Source organism: Camelus dromedarius, chromosome 30, assembly GCF_036321535.1.
Source record: "Camelus dromedarius isolate mCamDro1 chromosome 30, mCamDro1.pat, whole genome shotgun sequence".
In the NCBI taxonomy this organism is placed as follows: Eukaryota; Metazoa; Chordata; class Mammalia; order Artiodactyla; family Camelidae; genus Camelus; species Camelus dromedarius.
This window is the reverse complement of record NC_087465.1, coordinates 11,753,048-11,773,027: the sequence shown is the minus strand read 5'-3', so window position 1 is coordinate 11,773,027 and position 19,980 is coordinate 11,753,048.

Genomic DNA, 19,980 nt, shown 5'->3' with positions numbered 1-19,980 from the left:
TGGATTTCTGTGTGTCTCTCTCATTAGACTAGAGGCTCCTGCAGGACAGGGCTGTGTGGCATTTGTGTGCCTTCCCTCTTCCAGGAGCCAAGTATTTGTTAGACTGATTACCCATAAAATTGGAGGCTAAATACTGGCTGGCAGAGCCTAACCCTGTGAGGTAGGCAAGGAGGTAGTAATAGCCTTACTGTGCCAGTGAGGAAGCAGAAGTCCAATAGGAAAGGACACATGAAGTCTCCTGACGGGCAGCAGAGACAGAACTAGAGTAAGGGGGTCCTTGCAGTTCTGGAGCTGAGCACACTGCATCTCTGCCCATTCATTCATTTGCAAACTCCCAGACTGTCATCTCTGAGTCAGGCAGTACCAGAGATCCACGCTCTACAGGCAGGAGATGTCGGAACATCAGGGGAGTGTCACACGCCACAGTGCTGGCTACAGTGCTGGGTGCTGTAGACAGTCAAAAACACTTGCGTTGATCAAACTCAACACTATTCATCTGAAAGTGCCAGGGCTTCATGTCAGGAAAGCTCAAGGGTGGGGATTCAAAAGGCCAGGCTGTCTGGGTCTCAGTTTAGTCCAGCGTGTTCCAAGTGGAGGGCCCCCTGGCAGAGCTATACTCAGGGGCTGTGCCAGCTGTGGCCCCCCAGCCTCCAGATGCAGAAGGCTAAGGGTTAAGCCTCCTCAAGTTCTACCCCCTTCACCGTCCCTGTCCCTCAAGTTCTACCCCCTCCACCGTCCACCCTCAGTTCCCCTGAAGGAGGACCTGCCATTACCCTGATTGGACTCTCCAAGATAATCGTGGGGCCTCAGATCCCAGCTGCTCTGGTCTGCTCTCCCCTTCTGCTGCAGCCGGGAGGCTGGCAGGAGAGCAGCCTCGGTGAGAGGCAGATGGGGCTGTAATGAACTGAAGATGTGTGACAGCTACAGAGGAACAAGTTCATCAATTAGAGCTTCCTGCCTGAGGACTTCTGGGAAGGGCTGTCGTGGGGGAGGGCGGGAGCCGACTGGCTTCTCTCCACAAGGTCCTGAAGCCCCAATTACCCAGGCCCCAGGTGGGGTCTCAGCCCCAACTCCCAAGAGGCTTCTTTTGCCTTTTGCTGTGAGTATCAGGGGCCTCGGAGGGATTCCCCCTTTCTGGAGGGGCTTGCTAGCAGTTTCACTGAGGACTTCAGTGTCTTCTGAACATGAGGGAAAAATATTCAGTCTAGTCTCAAACTCTTTAAATCCTTAGAAAATTGAACTTGGGAGTAGAATGTAAAAATTAACACTGCTGTTCCCTCCTCTGGCTCTGACCTGCACCCTCAGAGGCCAAGAGACGAGGAACGCCTTGGTCCGAAGAGGCTGTTGCTGAGGTGCCACACTAATGCTGAAGCAGACCAAGTACAGGAGTTTAAAAATGTCAGCACTTCCTGCCTGCACAGAAGTGCCAAATGTGGGTGTTGTCCATGGCTAGGAGGGTCAGAGCACTGACAGCCTTTGGAGGGTCCCTGGTCCTCAGGCCGCTACCCCAACCCAGCCTGGCTTTGCCCCTAGGGCTGAGCCATGCCCACATTCCCAAGGATGGGGTCCTGGCCTATTTCCCAGGGAGGAGGGCTGAGGAGCACAGAGCAGGCACCTCTGGTGAGATGAGCATGGTCACTATTTGTGCAGGCGAAGACTACGGTGACTAACTCAAGTGAATCTCAATTTCATACACTTTAAAATGAGGGGCAAATGGGCATCTTAGAATGGAAGAAATGGAATATTTTTGGAGATGTGTTAGTCAATGGAGTCTGGGAACCCCCAAGAAAGTGGCTGCAGAATCCTGAACAGGGGACATTGGGCTTATGACCTCCAGGGGCCCAGAGGTACTGACCATTTGCCCTGGCCAACAGCTAGAGGAGATGAAGTTCTAGGGTCCACAGCTGGGGGAGTCCCGGAAAGGAGGGGTTACTCTGAGGCCCCCTTGTTCCTTACAAGCCCTTACAAGCCGGTCACATGCTGGTGCTAATGGGCTGAGGCTGAGGCAGTGGGTTCAAACCCCCGGCAGCCTCTCCCCCACCCCACTGTGGCTACATACACTATCAGAGGCTTACCCTAACTCCAGCCAGCAAACCTGGATCTACGCAGTGCAAGTGGAGGCCAGTATATTCTAGCTCAACATAGAAATACTTTTCTTACACTTCAGAGATGACTGAACTTATCCTGGATGACTCTAGGGAGCTGAGAGCTCCCTGTCACAGGAAAGTGTTCAAAAAGAGCACTTTGTTTGTCATAATATTGTGGTGTCAGCTAGCAAGCTGTGTGACCTCTTGCAGTCACTTAACATCTCTGGGTCTCTGCTTCCTCATCTGCATATTGGGAAGCGTGAACACACCTTTCTCCAAGGTGGTCTAAGAATGAAATGATGCTGAGAAAGGGCTCAGCACAGTTCCTGGCACACAGGATGTGTTTGGTAAACATTAACTGTGCAGATTACTCTATCCACTGATGGGACAGAGAGGTGGGAAAAAATTAGCTTTCAGACTCCTCCCTCTTGTGATTGTCAAGGAGGGCTGAGAATGCAACCCTAATGGGGGTGTGAGATGAGAGCTGGTCAGGAAGGTAGGTGCTTGGGAAGGATGGAAAAAGAGAAGAGGTGACCCACCTGCAAGACCACCAGCGACCCTGGCTCCCACACCTGCCAGGCAAGAAGAATGACAACACCATCTACTGCAGTCCTGGGCACAGCACAATGCTGAGGGGTGGGGGGAGTCAGGGCTGAAGCAGAATCGGGGGAGGGGCTTCAGGTGGGTGGGGCATAGGAAATGGGCATGGCAGCCTGCAGAGGCCTGTCCTGTGACTGTGGCTTGGCCCCACCCAGTCAGCATGTGAGAAGAAAGCCTGTACGGTGGTGGTGCGGCAGTGCTGGGAGCTGGCAGGGCAGACCTGGGGAGGGCTGGGCCTCTCTCCCCTCAATGGGCCTGGCACACAGGCCCAGAAGTCCCCAAGGAGGGCTTGCTAGATGCCAGTGGACTCCTGTGCAGGGGCAGCCTGGCTGAGAGAGATAAGCCGCAGCAACCCAGCACAAGCCCTGGCTCCTCCGAGCTGCAGGAGCACATACTAATGGGACCCATTCAACTCAGCTCGCATGGCAATTAATAACAGGCCAGGCAGAGAGACTGAGTTGTTTGTGTGTGTATGAGTGTGTGTGTGTATGAGTGTGTGTGTGTGTCTGTGTGTGTATGTCTGTGTTTGTGTATGCTGGGGCGGGGTGTGTAGGCCGGGTTGGGGTGGGGCTAAGTATCTTTCCTCAAGGATAATCCCTCTGGCAGCAGACCTGGACCCCACCACTAGTTAGGAGAGAGGGGCTGTCCTCTCCTAATCCTTCCAGCTGAACTCTGTGGGCAGGGAGGGAGCAGGAGGCAGGAAAGGACCTGTTTCTTAGGCTTCTGGGGCTCAGGAAGCCCAGAGTATTCTCCTCCCACCCAGGTGGGGCTGGAGTGACTGAAGGGAGAAACTGACTTTTGACATGTCAGCCTGATGCACTCTATTCTCCCTCTCAGACCTCCATACTCTGCAGGAGAAGCTGCAAGATTGGGCAGTGTGAGGGAGGAGCCATGAGGAGATGCAGAAGCAGGCACAGACTGACAGTTGGAGTTTGGGGACAAGCCTGTACAGTGCCCATGTGCAAAATTAGAAAAAGATGTCTCCTCAGAGTGGACCCTGCCCTGTGAGTATACAGCTTGGTGAGCAAACCAGGCCACTGTGCCAAGAAAAACATGCTTCATGAGCAGCATTGGGCTACTTGTTCAGTGCCCTACCTGCACAACCACAGAGGGCAGCGCTGCTTAGAAACTGGCTATGGTCCAACAGGTATCTCCCCACACCTGGACCCTGTGCTGAGACTCTGGGTCACTCTTTCTTGGCCCTTGGCCTTTACTGCTTCCTAGAACTTTCCTCCTTAAAGTGAGGTGGGAGGACCAGCAGCGTCAGCAGTCCCTGGGAGCTTGGTAGAAACACAGTCTCAGGCCGCATCCAAGACCTACTGAATCAGGATCAGACCCCGATCAAGAACAAGATCTTCAGCTGATTCAAATGTGCCTTAAAATGGCTTAGAAAACACTGGGTTGTCCAAACACTGACAGAGGTAGAGTGGAACATGGAGGGGGCAGTCAGAAAGCAAAGAAAGAGACCCTCTACAGAGTAGGGGCAGGAGAAGGCAGAGCAGTGAGGAGGGGTAGAGGATGGAGGCAAACATCTGTTCCAGCACACTAAGGACCTTGGCTATCTGTTCCAAGTGGGTAGACGCCCAGCCTGGCAGCTCAGCGTCCCAGGGGAGCATGCTTCAGGGCAGCCTGGGTCCCTGGGGTGGGGAACGAGGGTTCTGGGGGCCTGATTCCACTCTATCCATCACCCCGCATCTCTGCACAGACCTTTCATCAGGATTCCCAGGCTGGAGTGCGCAAGCTCGCGCGCCTCAATCACTCCTATCACACTGGTTGCAGGAAGAGAATAGCTTTCAGCTCAATTACCCTTCGCATTCCAATATCATAACGCTCCGATGAGGCTTTTTAACCAAAAACAAAAAAGCCATGTCTGCCGCAGGCCGGCTGCAAGGCCAGCCGTGCAGAAGGGACAGGCCTGTCTGCCTAACAGCCCTCAGGTGAGACTCTGGGAAGGGACCCATCCCGGGGCACCAGCTCCACAGAGAGCGCACTGGGGTCCAGGGCCTCAGTTTGCCGACACCTGCCCTGCCTCTGCTCATCAACTATTGGGACTGAACAACTAAGCCTTGGGGAGAGAGAACACCGAGGCTCACGTCCAGAGAGGCAGCAGGGAGTGACAGACTCCAAATGGTCTTCGCTATCACAACACTTGCCCTGCTTTCTCCTTCTAAGGGCAGGAATGCCCCCCAGACCCCTCTTAGTGCCATGACGCGATGGCCTAATTCAGCTGGGCCACCACCTGGGGAACTGGGGTCTTGGTCTACATGTCATTTCACACCCATTGGCTCATCTGCATCTTATAAAGTTGACTAGTTAGGGAGCTAGTTACAGCTAAGGGTATTCACCCCACTGCACAGATGGGTAAACTGAGGCCTGGAGCGATGGAAGGAGAGGCCCAAAGACATAAGGAAGAATCTCAGCCTGTTGTTCCTTTAAGATCCGCTGCTGCCATAGCAGGTGGGGGGTGGGGGTGAGGTCTGCAGTCCAAAGAATCTAGGCAGAAACAAACATATCTCTACTCTCCTACTTATGAAGTGACTGTCCGCATCTGAAAACTGTTCTCATGGGGAGGCAAACCAAGTGCCTATACTGTGAATCCCACATGCTTGGTGAATTCCCAGTGAGCACACATGTTCCATCCATGTTCCCATCCCATGTCACACCTTGGAGGGCTCCAGAACAGTGCCCAGAAAAGAGGCTGGACCGCCCTCTCCCAATCAGCTGTGCTTTCCTCTGCCTGGCCAGCTCAGTGCTAATGGCCTTGATGGCAGTGTCCCCTCCCTGTGTCCTCCTGGCCTCCTGCTGGCTGTGGCCGATTTGCTCATGATTTACCACTCTGGGGCACTGACCCGTGAGGGAGACACATGGGACAGAAGGAGGCAAGGCAGACGTCACGCCTGAGGTGTGTGCATGCGTGCGTGTCCTGGTGCAGGGGTGGGAAGGTGGCTCTCCAGGAACGCGCTGCCCAGCCGGGTTCTCTAGGACTGAGAGCCGGGTCTGGCATTCCCACCCTCGCTGTCCCATGCTGCCCATGGCACTGGGTACTGTGCAGGAGATAGGAGGATAAGGGGAGACCTCAAGAGGGATGCAAGGAGCCACAGCCTGCCAGTCCTGCCCTAAGGAGCCTAGCACCCCCCCCTCACAATGGTCTGCCACCTGCTGGGTCCTCTGAGTATCCAGGGCACGTTCACTGGATGTGCAATACACGAACACCTCCATGCCCTGCCCCCACCCCACTGTCAACAGAGGCGCAGCACAGCGTGGGGGCCCTGGAGGTGTGCCGACTCAGTTCACATCCCAGCTCAGCAACTGACTTAATCTCTGAGCCTCAGGTTTCCCACCTTAAAAGTGGGGGTAATCCCAGTACCTGTCCCACAGCTAGGCTATAAAAAGTACCAAGTGAATGCATGTACAGTCTCCATTATTATTGCTGTTGTTGTTATTCAGTGCTTTCCTTATGCCCAGTACCCCCGGGCCAAAACCCAAGCCAGTCCCTCCCTCCCCAGCCCAGACTGAGAGCAGCGGCGGCAGGTGACCCAGGCTGCTGCAGGACGGAGTGGTGGAAGGGCAGGACAGAGCAGAGAGAACCAATTTGCCAAGCTCATTTAGAGCTCATTTGTCCATTTCTGCTGCCTGGAGGGAGATGTGCTTGATATCCATTCATGTTACAAGGGGCTTGGGGGCCAGGACAGGGTGGGTGGGCGGCAGGGCCCAGGTTCCCTGCAGCACTAAAGCCAGGTTGGGTGAACTGCTCTCCTCTACCCAAACAACCCAGAGAGAGCCAGGCTTTGGGTGGTGGCTTTTTGAGCTCTCTCATCCTGTTTTAAAGGTGCCACTGTGGGTAAGCAGGGCCCAGCTGGGATCTCCTGGGGGCCAGGGACCATGTCCGAATCCCCTTGTGTCCTGAGGACCCAGCATGGACTTGGCATCCATCAGGAATCCAGGAGACATTTGAAGAATGAGTGAATAAATGAATGAGGCACAAAGAACCAACACTTTTGCATCCCATTACTACTCTGAGAGTTAGACCTCTCTCTCAGGCTTATTGGTGCCAAGAGGTCAAGTTTTCCAGGAGGGTCTCCAGCACTCAGGCACCTGCTAAGCCTCCTCCCTGCAATGGGGGGTGGGGGGTGGTTCTTTCCTGGGGTCCCAGCAGCATGGTGGCCAGTTCTTAGATGTAGTACCTTTCAACACCATCCCGAACCCCTTCATCTACAAGCTTTCCCTCTCTCTACACCCACTGTATGGGCTCTTAGGCTCCTGCGTCACCCCTCCTGGTTTCTACAAGGCCCCTTCCCAGCCAGCGGCCCTCCCAGCTCTGGGCACCCCCGCCTCACAGCTGACCCTCATGGATCATCCCCAACAACCACCAGCCTCACACCTATGTCCAGACAACCCACCTTCGGGTACACGAATCCTCCTGCCTGAAGGGCCCCAAAGAAGCAAGTAAACTAGAGTTTGAGGGTGCTGAAGAGGTGCACTGTAGCATGCATCCCCTACTGCTCTGCCTTCAAAGCACCAGTGTGTCAGTTTCCTAACACTGCTGTAACAAAGTCCCATGAACTTAGTGGCTTAAAACAATACAAGTTCATCATCTTACAGTTCTTCAGGCCAGAAGTCCAAAATGGGTCTTCCTGGACTAAAAGCAAGGGGCTAACAGGCCTGTATTTCTTCTGAAGGCTCAGGGGAGAATCTGCTTCCATGCCTTTTCCAGTTTCTAGAGGTCACACTCATTCCTGGACTCATGGCCTCTTCTTCCATGGTCAGACCAGTAGCATAACACTTTCAGATCTCTCTCTCTGACCTCTGCTTCCATTGTCACATCCCCTTCTCTGACTCTCCTACCTCCGTTTTATAAGGACCCTTGTGGGACCACACAGATAATAAGCCAGATATCTCCCCACAAAGGCGCATAACTTAATCACATCAGCAAAGTTTCTTTTGCCACGTAAGGTAACATAGTCCCAGGTTCCTGCCATTAGGGTGTGGACATCTTTGGGGATACTCTTCTGCCTGCCATATCCCAGCCCCATTAGATGACACCCTTTCTTCCAATATTCCTGAGTGAGGCACCTTCATTTCCCACTGGCTGCCTGCATCTCTGATGAAACCAGGCTCAACCCTTCTCCGAAGGCCTTGGTGGGGAACTTGCCAGCACTTCTGCGCTGCCTTAAGCATCCAGCCTTGGGAACAGAGCACACCAGGAATGGTTAATGGAAGTCAGGAGTTCATGAAAAGGGGGAGGGAACAGCCATGCAAAGACCCTGTGGCACAGTGCCCTCAGGGGCGGGAAAAGAGGCAGAGGAGCTAGAGGCACAGGAAAACAGAGTAAAGGGGAGGCGGAGAGGGGGCTGGGCAGACCCTGCCAGCCTGTGGGACTCTGGTCACCATTGTCAGAACACCATGGAGAAGTTTTAGCAACGTCCCTTGCACATCACAGGGACACCGTATAGTTGAATGAATGGTTGGGTGGAAGAATGAATGAATGAGCTCCTCACCAGTGACCTGCCCAATCCCTCCCTTCTGCACAGCAACAGTTAACAGGATCTCTGAGGCTTGCTCACTTATTTATTTATTTCCCCAAGGCTGCTGCCACCGACCCATGCAGCCCGAGCGTGGCTCCGTGGAAATGTCTGTAATCGCCAGCACACTTTAGGCATTACTCCCACACCATTTAGGGCTTTCCGCCCCAATAGCTGCTGGTGCATTTCCCTCCATCTCCATCTTTTGGGCTGTGTTGGGTGGTTTTGTTGTTGTTGTTTTTTAAGGTCAGAGGCCCCTGAGTTTGGGGGATCTGGTGGTTTGGGGAGATAAGAAGAAACAGTATTATTCTTCCCCCATTGCCCTGGCCCTGCCCCAGTGCTGAACAGAAAAGCGAAAGGGGGAACCAACAGCAATCACTTCAAGCTGCTAAGAAGCCTTTAAAGATTTTTGTGTTTTCTTGTGCAGGCTTAAGATTAGGTTGCTGATAGGAGCTGCAGCTTAGTGGAAGGCTGAAGGGCCGGAAGGCAATAAAGGTCACTTCGGGAGAATCTCTCTCCTAACCAAACACTTCCCCCTTTCACTTTCTCCAGACTCAAGGCTAGCCTCCAGGAAGCACTGCGAGTGGATACTCTGGGGGTAAAATACATTTGGACTCACTGTGGGGACAGTACAAAGAGGACAAAATCCAGGACTAGCTGTGTGGCCTTGGGCAAATCACTTAACCTCTCTGGGCCCATTTCTCCAGCTATAATATGAAGACAATCATACCTTTCTTACCAACATGAAGGACTTTTATGAGGATCGAAGAAGACCTCATAGAAAGGGCCCTCCTCCTTTTTTCCCTTTCCCTTCCTGTCAACCTGAGTTTCAGCCACTCCATTTAGTTCCCCGTGCAGCTTCCTGTCCCAGCACCCGGGCAGCTCCATCTCCACCTGCAGAGATGACCCCTGACCAGGGAGGGACTACCCTGAGTTGAGACCCACAGGGAATAATCCTTCCAGCCTTGCTGTGTGCGGGGTGTCGGCTGAGCCCTGCAATGCATCATCTCATGTCACCTGCCTGGTGGCAACCCTGTGTCAGCACCACCCTCATTTAATCAGAGAAGGAAGTTTCCTGGAGATTCACAGAAGTAAGTGGTGAGACCAAGATTCGAGCCACTAACCTAACCACTGTGCTTCTATCCATTGTGAGAAGTGACTTCTGAGAAGCTGGCTGCCTATTCCCAGGGCCTTAGGTAATGATAAAAACCTAATAACATGTATATAATAAAATGAAAATGGGCAAAAGAAATCCACGGGTTTAGAAGCCAGGATAGTGATTACTCTCTGGAGGGAGGAGGAGGGACTGGAAAGGTCACAAGGGGGCTTCTAGGTGCCAGAGAGTTTCTGTTCCTTGATCCAGATGTGGTGACACAAATGTGTTCACTTTGTAATCAACTCATAAATTCATGAACACTTATGCTTGTTCACTTTATATATATGCTTAGGTAATAGACTCAAAGAAAGAAGAGATAACTCATGAAGTCTGGGGGCCCACTGGAGAAATACTCCAGGGATTAATCTGCCCCACTTGTATGAGGCTTTAGGTTCAGGGCCTCCCTGACTTCCACTATGAGGTGGACAGGCTGAGGGCTAACACTCCCATTTAGCAGAGGGGCAAACTGAGCCCTGGAAGAGGGAAGTGACTTACCCAAGCCTCCCAGCTGCAGGTGGTCGGGCTTGCCCCACTCTAATTCGCTGAGTATCACAGACAGGTGACAAGACAGGAGGGGCTGAGGAAGGCTCAGCACCCAGACTGGGGACTGGCTGGCCTCTTTTGCACATGGGGTGGGGGAGCCTGGGGCCACCCCAGGAAGGAAAGGCCAGGCCAAGGTCAGGAGGCAGAGGTTTGGACCAGGAGTGGGGTTTAGAAGCCAGGATGGATGGAGTGGGTGGAAGGAGCAATTCCAAGGGAAAGGACTAAGAGAAGCCTGTGCCTTCAAGTCCAGTGGAGACCAAGTAAAGGGCCTGGGTTGGATCTCAGCCAGCCACTTCCACAGGGAGTAACCTGGGCAAGTTTTCTGACTCTTCTAATACTTGACATGCTTATCTGTAAATGGGGACAGAGAGGACCAGCCTCCTCCACTCCCCCACTGGATTATTCCAAGGAAGGAAGAGTAGGGTTTGGCTACATGGTAGGAAGGAAGATGGTGCTGTAGGTTTGGCTGAGAGCATTTTGAGGGAGGGCACAGTATGAACAAAGGCAGGTGGCTGGAAAGTAAGGATCCAGGACAGGAGGGTCAGAAAAGCTTGGAGATTAAAGCCTCACACAAACAGCATGAATTTCTACAATGCAGGGTGTGTGCTGGGGATCAGACTGGGAGATACCCAGAGAGGAGGGGTCAGTGGAAAAGGCCTCCAAGCCATCTTCCTCTTGAGGGGGCAAGGCTGGGAGAGGGGACCTGAGCCTGTGACTCTCCTGGACAAGGACGTGACCAGGCATTCAGCTCTTTGTGGCTGGCAATTCCCCACTCCAGGGAGGTGGGCTGGCTGACGGATGATGAAGACAGTGAGCGGGACAATTGCACTGCACCTAGTGATTACACCCTGGGTGAAATCTCTCAGCTGCATTATCGCATTGGAGAGAAGAGCAGGCTTTTTTAATAGATGGACAGGAGGCTTCCACTTACGGTTATTATGAAGAGGGAGAGCCCAGCCCCTCCCAGCTTCCAGCCAGCCACAAAGTTGCAAAGTAATTAAAGGCTGCTAAGGAATCAGAGAAATTACAATTCCATCACTAGAGAGTTCTCTCTCTCTCTTTCTCTCTCTTGTTTTCTAGTAGGAAACAAGGTGGGTCAGGCAGACTGCGAACACATCAAAACAAGATTATTGTGAGAGAGCCTCAATGTTATGGGGGGCTGCTGGGCATGTCCCCAAGCTGTTTGGACAATATTTGAACTTGTTAGGGTAAGTAGAGGGGCTGAGACAAAATCCCAGAGCCCCCAAGAAGAGGAAAGACAGCAGTGGTCCACACTCTCACGTGGGCCAAGAAGGCAGCTGGGCAGGCCGCTGCTCCTGGGGTGTGGGGTGACTGCTGGGGTCCAGGAGGCAACAACCCCTCTGCATCATTAATAAGAATGTCCTGAGTGCTGGGGGGTGAGGTGAGGAGACATATGGATAGATTACTTCCTCTCCCTGGATCACTGTTTCACTTGGTTAAATGCCACCTCCTTTAAGTCTTAGCTTAGTTTTCTGCTCCTCTGAGAAGCTGGTTCTGACCTTTCCCTACAAAATTAGAAAACAGAAATCCTTGGGAAATCTACCACGGAATGGATTTGTTAAAACAGATAACCTCTCTGGTGGTTTTCAGTCCATTGGAAGTGAAGGCGTGGGAGTCATGGAAGGATATACCAGATGTTTGAGAAGCATGAACTATGCATCCAACATAAAATGAGTGAGCCAGGATGAATTAGGAGGACTGAGACAAGATGCAGTAAGAATGAAGGAAAGCTTCATGGAAGGGAAGGAGTGTGAACAGACTTGGAGATGTGAAAAGACAATATTTAAGAAAAAGCCATCATTCTAGAAAGATTGACTCATTATGAGGGAAAACATGAAAGAAAAAAAAAAAAAAAAAAAGCCAAGCATGGAGGCACATCCTCAGAGGAGAGGGAGTGCATTTAGACCCATGTGCAACTGTACAAATTGTGGTGTGGCTTTATTGAAAGTGCTAAGAATAAACTGTTTACAAAACAACAACAACAAAAAAACAGAAAAGCCAAGCAGTGTACAAAATCTAAAGTTGTCTTTTTCCTTTTATTGTCAAGTTTCTGGACATAAAAAAGATTGGGAAGTACTATATATGCTACCACAAAAAAATAAATTGAGAAAGAAATGTCTGCTTTCTTTTTAATTGCTTGGTTTGGAAGGTCCAAGAGAAACATGGCAGTTTGAAAACAGATGTTTGTATCTGCTCCCTCATAAAACCCTACTACAATGATACTAAAAGGGGGGAAAAAGGGCAGAAACCTATAAGAACAAAGGGAAAAGTAATCATAATGGACAAGATATTTTGACAAAATTTTGGAAGCTGGAAAGTAGATGGCCAAGTATTAACTGATTTAGTGGAGATGAGAGAGCTGACCCCCCCCCCCCAAGAGGTGGAGAGGAAACATGACAAGGACCAAGTTGGCTCCCACCACAAGCCACAGGACTTCAAATCAGAGAGACATGAAGTTCTTCTGTGAATGGGAGTATAGGATGGGGGTGAAGTTGGGAGAATTGGGTGCAGGTTTTACAAGGAACAATTAGACCCTCAGATCTTATCCTCCAACCTGGGCATCCAGGCCTAGCCTCAGGTGGGCAGAGCATGCCACAATGAAGATCTACACACCGAACAAGGATCACTGATGTGGGAAAAAGCCTTCGGGGTGCCAGACAGAGGTCAAAGTAAGAAAACAGAAAAAAAAAAATAAATAAATAAAAAAAAGAACTGGGAGGAAAAAGACAACGTATAGAGCAGACAATGTATAGAATTTGTAAAAAACCTCAGACCTTCAGAGACACACTAGAAGATCTTTCATTCATGGAACAAGGACGGGGGCTCTCAACAGGAACCCAGAGGACAAGAAACTCTTGGAAATTAAAAATATGATAGGAAAAAAAAAATAGAACAGTTGGAAGAGGAGAAGATGAAGTTGAGGAAATTACCTAGAAAGTAGAACAAGGTGACAAATGTGTGGAAAATGAGAAAGAAGAAAATTAAAAGTTGAATCTGGGAGCCCCCAAATCCAATAATGGATTACAGGTTCCTCCTCCCCCCAACATTACCTCATAGGCACCCTTCCCCAGGAAGGGTTATCTAGAAATTTGGGGGTAGCTATTATTTATAGTTTCCTTGGTGAGAATAGGAATCAACAATGGGGAAGGCTAGGGTGAGGATCTGCTACAAACTTTGTAAAAGTATCGGAGTTTCAAAAGTTTTTATTTTGAAATATTCTAAACTGAACAAAAAGTTGTAAAAATGGTACAGAGTGTTCCCATATATATTCATCCCATTTCCCCCAATGATAACGTCTTCCATAACCATAGGCCATAGTCAAAACCAGGCGATTGATACTATTATAGTACTGTTAATGCTATGTGACTTTGAAAATCATGTTCCAGTATTATTTTGTTTTGAATAAGCATTTAAAAAAGAAAGGTCTAGGGCTTACTTTACTCTTAAATGTGTAAGGTTGCATCAACCATTCTCTTATCATTTTAAAAAGCTCCCTGGTATCTGCTTTGTGTCTGTTTTCTGTTCAGGATGTTATTCCTGTTCCTCCTTCATTGTCATTCTCTTAATTCTTTTTTTTTTTTATTCCAGATTTAAACTTTTCCCTTTACTGGTCTTTTGTTTTGTTGACCAACTCTAGTAGCTTTCAAGCTTCCTGTATGAAGTGTTTGTTTGTATCTTTTCTTTTCTCCTGCAAAAAGCTTAATTGTTTCCATTTGGTTCCAGGCTTGGGCGAGGACTCCAGGGCGGTTCAGAAGCTGCCTAGTGGCTGCAGAGAGAGGCTCCAGACAGAAACCCTGACCCCAGAGGGGCCCCTCAAAGGCTTCTGGGTTCCGGCGGCTCCTAGCAGTGCTTGTGGGGGAGCCTTTGGGAGCGGGGCTCGCGCGGCCGAGCCTGGGCTCCAGCCGGCCTGAGCGCCAGCCAGACTGCGCAGTTCACTCAGGTGGTCGTCCATCTTCCTGATGGGTTTCACCTCCTCATCCAGGAAGCGGCTCTGCAGGAAGTCACAGCGGTGGGGGTCTGCCCGGGCAGAACCCAGGGCATGCACATCCAAGAGGATCTGATTCGGCTTCTTCTCCGTGAGCATGGCCTGTGCTTCACGTCGCTGGACGGCTTCTGCATGTTCTGGAAGAGGGCGCGGCCGCCATGCTGGTTTGCGTTTTCCAGAGACGCCAGGTGCCCTGGCGCTTCTCCTTGGCCAACTGGCAGGAAAAGCGGCCTGCACCCTCCGGAGCCACATCGCCCTGGTGGAAAAAGAAGCCCAGAGAGCGGTAAGTACAGGGGGCCCACAGATGCATGTGGGCCCTGAGGTTGACGGCGGCCACCACCTGGTGGAAAAATTCTGATGAATTTGGGAGCTCATGGTTGATGAGTAATAAGGAGCTAAGGTTAAAAGATGGTGTTGGCTGGTCCTGCAGGTTGAGGGTAGCAGAGTGGCTGGTTCTGCAGGTTGTGACTGGAAAAACGGTTGGAGGGTGGTCAGAGGCCGGAGCTGGGGCATCCCTGTGTCTGTTCTGTCCAAATACTGTTGAAGCAGAAGACAGACCCGTGGGGCCACCCAGCACACTGCCAGGGCTGCTGTTTATCTTTATTCCTTTATTCAGGGAAAAAGGGGTCCCCAGTTTCCACCATCCCATTTCTGCACATGTCACCTTAGGATGTAGTGAGAGGCAGCCCAGGCAGAAAGGAGGTGGTCCATAAAGCTGGTGTTGGATGGTGAGTGTAGGTTTGGGATCAGACAGGTCTAGGATGTGGGCCCAGTTTCTGTTCTAGGTTTCCTAGAAAATGGAGCCTGAGGCAAGGCTTACATGCTGGTCCTTTACTAGAAATGGAGTCCCAGGGCCTCAAGAGTGAGGGAAAATTAAGGAGGGGAAGGGTGGGAAGAAAAAAGAAGGTGGTGTTTTGTCTAGATCCCTGTTTTATGAAGTCACAGAGCCTCGGCCACAGGAATTCTCCATAAAGACTGTACAGAAGCAACATGTCTTAGAAGATCCCTCAGGAGGGGAAATGGGGAGGGTCCTGCTCTGCTGCCTATGGGCACAGCCCCCGCTCATAGGGCAGAGAAGCATCTGATGCTTCAGATGAATCTGCAAGTTGTGCTAGGGACCAGGGAGTCTGGTGACCTCAGGCGGAGCAGGTGGCCAAGTACTCCAGGGTCAGGCATGGCGAAGGTGAGCTGAGACCAGCTGGGAGTTACATCCTCTTGGATGTGAGGAAGTTACTTTTTTTGTTGTCTTTCCCTATCTTTGAAGTAGGAATGGTATCTGCCTTTTAGGATCGTGTAGAAATTAAATAAAACAATGATAATAAATGATGACAAGTGACATAATGGAAACATTCACCGAGCTTTGCTCCAGGCATGGTGCTAAGCACTTTACATTAATTACCATATCTCACCTATAATCCTGAGGTCATATCAGGTTTTATTCATTAACAGATGAGATAAAGGTCATACAGCCAGTGGGCGGCAGAGCCCAGGTGTGACTCTAAGTTTGAGTGACTGAAGAATGGGGACACAGAAATGACTAGTACACTTTGTTCCCATTGGTTCATTCATTCACTCACTCATTCTTTCACCCAATATTTTTTGTGAACCTGCTGTGTGTCATGCATGTTCCAGGTGCTTGGGACACATGAGTGAGCAAAACCAAGATCCTTATTCTCTTGGAGCTTAATTCCAGTGATGGGGAGCTGGGGGAACATTCACCAGGGAAGAGAAGTGATGGATGAAGAGATGTAATATGTCAGGCCGCAAGAAGTGGTATGGAGTAAAGGGAAGTCAAGCAGTGTTTGGGAGACGGGTGTAGACGTGGTAATTGGACGAAGGGTGGTCAGGGGAGGACCAGCAGTTAAGGTAAGGGAGTCTTGGGTCGATATCTTGGGAGGAGCCTTCCTGTCTGAGGAGTGGGCAGTTTAAAAGTCTTAAGGGAAAAATCTATCAGTGATGGAGGGACAGCAGGGGGCCAGGCTGACTGGAGTGGAGGAGGGAGGGCAGTAGGGTAAGGGAGGGGGACTGAGGGTGGGAGGTTGCAGACCACACAGTCTTGAAGGATTAGGAGGGTCTTGGAAGGGTTTAGCTTATACTCTGAGTACTGCGTGTTCTATTACAATGCCATCTAATGTAAAATCACTTACTACACGTATCACAATTGCACATATTACAATTGCAGTCATTTCATTCTGACTTCTGTCCTCAGCACAACAGGAATCTGCTCTTGCTAAGATCCCTAATGAACCCCTAGTCAGCAAATGCGCTTACACTTTTAACATCTTAATCAGCTCTGTTGCATTTGGTTTCTACTTGACGCTGAGACAAACATATTTCTTTATACCAAAGATGCTCTGTGTAACCCATTAAATGTAAATCGATCATAAGTTGTGCTCCTGTGTTGAAAATTTGTAAGTGTGTTATGAGAGTCAAATTGAGGAAACACTGTATAGGTGGAGACTTTGCAGATCAAAGCAGCATTCTCGACCCCAGACACGGGTGGGTTCAAGCTTCATATTAACTGCGTAGGCAAGTTACTAAATATTTTTGAACTTCATTTTTCTCATCTTTCAAAAGATTATTGTGAGTGGCTTATTGTTATACCCATTCTGCAAATGGGCAAACAAATCCAGAGACATAAAGGAACCAACTTCATATCCCTCCCCTGAACAAAGACAAACATTTCTCTGCTCCTGTGACAATTGTGGAACTTAACAATCACATAGGCTTCCACGGAAGGCCATCCCAGCTCTGCAGAGGGGGGCCAAGGAAGTAGCAGCTCATAGGACCAGGATTCTCCTCTTTGAAACCCTGGAGTCTCACAACTCTAGAACATTGTGACTCTAATAATTTTGCATGGCCTAGAAAATTTAAAAGCAGGTGTAGCCAAATGTCCATCTTAGCTATTTTAAAAATAATGCAATATTTGAATACCTATAAAACTTCTAGTTTTGACTGATACATCATCTTGTTGCATCCTTAAGACTAGGAGAATTTATGTTAATGAAACTGGAATGCATTATAGATTATAAATTATGAAATAATTATGAAGTGGGGGAAAAGCAGAAATTAAGAAACAGGAAAATGAAAGAAAAACTGACACATAAGTAAAATCAAGCTACGGTTATTTGGAAAAAACCAACAAATAGTCAAGTCTGATCAAGATACAGGGAAAGAGAAAATACCAATAAAAACCATTAGAAGTAGGAAAGGTAATATAACCACAAGTCCTAAAAAGATGAAATATTAGACAGTATTTATTTTTTTGAAATATACTTTATTTATTTTTATTGAAGTATAGTCAGTTACAGTGTGCCAATTTCTGGTGTACAGCATCATATCCCAGTCATACATATATACATATCATCATTTTCATATTCTTTTTCGCTAAAGATTATTACAAGATATTGAATATAGTTCCTGTCCTATACAGAAGAAATTTGTTTTTTAAATCTATTTTTATATATAGTAGTTAATATCTTCAGGTCTTGAACTCCCAAATCTATTCCTTCCCATCCTCTTTCCCCTAATAACCATAAGATTATTTACTATGCCTGTGAGTCTGTATCTGTTTTGTAGATGAGTTTATTAGTAGAGATTTTTTGAGATTTTTTTAAAACATTTTTTACTGATTTATAATCATTCTACAATGTTGTGTCAAATTCCAGTGTTCAGCACAATTTTTCAGTCATTCATGGACATATACACACTCATTGTCACATTTTTTTCTCTCTGAGTTATAATAACATTTTGTGTATATTTCCCTGTGCTATACAGTGTAATCTTGTTTATCTATTCTACAATTTTGAAATCCCAGTCTATCCCTTCCCACCCTCCACCCCCATAAGACAGTATTTAAATATAATATTTAAACATTAAAATTTAAAATATAATAATAAATCTGAAAATATGTACCAACAAATGTAAAAATATTCTATACACAATGGAATATTACCCAGCCATTAAAAAGAATAAGATTCTGCCATTTGCAGCAACATGGATAGACTTTGAGGGTATTATGAGTAGTGAATTAAGTCAGACAGAGAAAGAAAAATACTGTATGTTATCACTTATATGTGGAATAAAAAAAAAAAAAGAATGAATATAACAAAACAGAAACAGACTCAGATACAGAGAACAAGCTAGTGGTTATCACTGGGGAGAGGGAAGGGGGAGGGACAGGGTAGGGGTTTAGGAGACTGTATAATCTATAAAAATTTTGAATCACTATGTTGTACATCTGAAATTAATATATTGTTAATCAAATATATCTCAATATAAATAAATGAGTTATACATTCTTTAAAAAATATCAAGTGGAAACAGAACATTAATGACAATACTCATCATTATCCATTTAAGAATTCATTAGTAAGATCTTTTCTAGTGTTTGGAAAATTTATATCTTTTTTTCTTTTTGAACATTATGTTTCACTTACTCCACGGATTCTTCTATTATATATTTTTATATTTAAATCATTTTATTAAGATTTCTTTTATATGCTTCTCTCACAGTGGAACATGGAAGTAAATAAATTTTCCATGAAACATAAAATTTTAATTTTGTTTTATTTCCTGTGACCATGAGGCAGTTAAGTAGTAACAAATTATTCTGCATTGAGTTATCATTATAATTATTTGTTGATAATTGCTATAAATAAGTATTCTACATATTTTGATAAATAATTATTTAAGATAAAAAATAAGCTTAATGAAAACGCAGCTTTTATTGACATGAACTATAATTAAACTTTCTCCGTGTACTTAATGAAAGAGAAAGATAAAAACTCCTAAAAACAAATTGGTCTAGCAGTTAGCATGTAATTTCAAGTTAATAGGAGGAAGAAGATACAAAACATTTTATAAGATAAAATAAGATGAGAATTGACTATAATTGACAAATGTCATGGTCTGATTTGATAAAGTAATTTTTATCTTCTTTAAAAATAACACTGAAAGAAATCACATAAAAGCTTTGAGGGTTTTATACAGCATTTTTTTTTTTTTTTTTATAATTTGGTAGTTTCAGAAGAAAAATTCCAATCACATTTAAAAGGAATCAGTTTTACTAATCCATATTGTTTCATTTATGTAAAGGCATCCCCACTCCCAGCCCATGGTGTTGAGTCCTAGGAAGGAGAATAAGTTAAAAAAGTAATTGTGTTTAAATGATCAAATGTCTTCCTGATGCTTCCTTTCTTTTTCTCTTGGGACTGTCTCAGGAATGAAGCATTCTTTGACAAGTGATCGGGGAAGAAGCAAAGTCAAATAGAAATGGCCCTAATCCCACCATTTACTCTGCCATAGATTTAAAATCAAAATACAAATAATAATAATAATAAAATCAAATCAAAATACCCAATGCCAGCCAAAATACTACATTTCTAAGGCTCTGCTTCTCTTTAATAGAGGTATGATTAGATAGAAGATAAGGAAATGCAGGGGACTAAAAAGAGGTGTCCTTTTTGGGGCCCTGGGAGGGCTTTACATCCTGGAGCAATCACTAAAGTTATTTTGGATTGGGTGAGAGGGACATTTTTCCTTTGTCAAGCTGTTGGGAAGCTGGGTAACAATGGAAGTAAAGGATCTGGAAAATAATTCCTTTGGGACCATCCAAGGTCATATAATCTCTGGAAAGGCTTTGTGTACCCCAGGGGTACCGCAGTCTCCAGTTTGAAGACTTGGCCATGAGAAGGGCCCATTGGAGGCAGAAATTTCCATGCCCCTGGGAATCTCCATCTCCATTTGCTTGGGGCCACAGAGAGATTGACCCTTATTTAAAAAATGTAACAAACCAGTGCTGAGAGGAGTTTGGACTTGCCTAAGGTCACAAGTTGCTAATAACAGAGCCAGCATTTGGGATTCCCTTGATAAAGGCAGGAAAGTATAAGCAGTTTCAACAATGAAGGGTAAAGTGGGAGGCTGGGAGTGGGAAAAACTTAAAAATCAAGAATTAGGCAGGGGATTTATAAACTGAAGTCCAGAGTAGGAGGTCATTGAAGAATTTTAAACAATGACTCTGGATTGGTGTGTTAGATTGTTCCGATGGTCCCTGGACAGTGGCGCT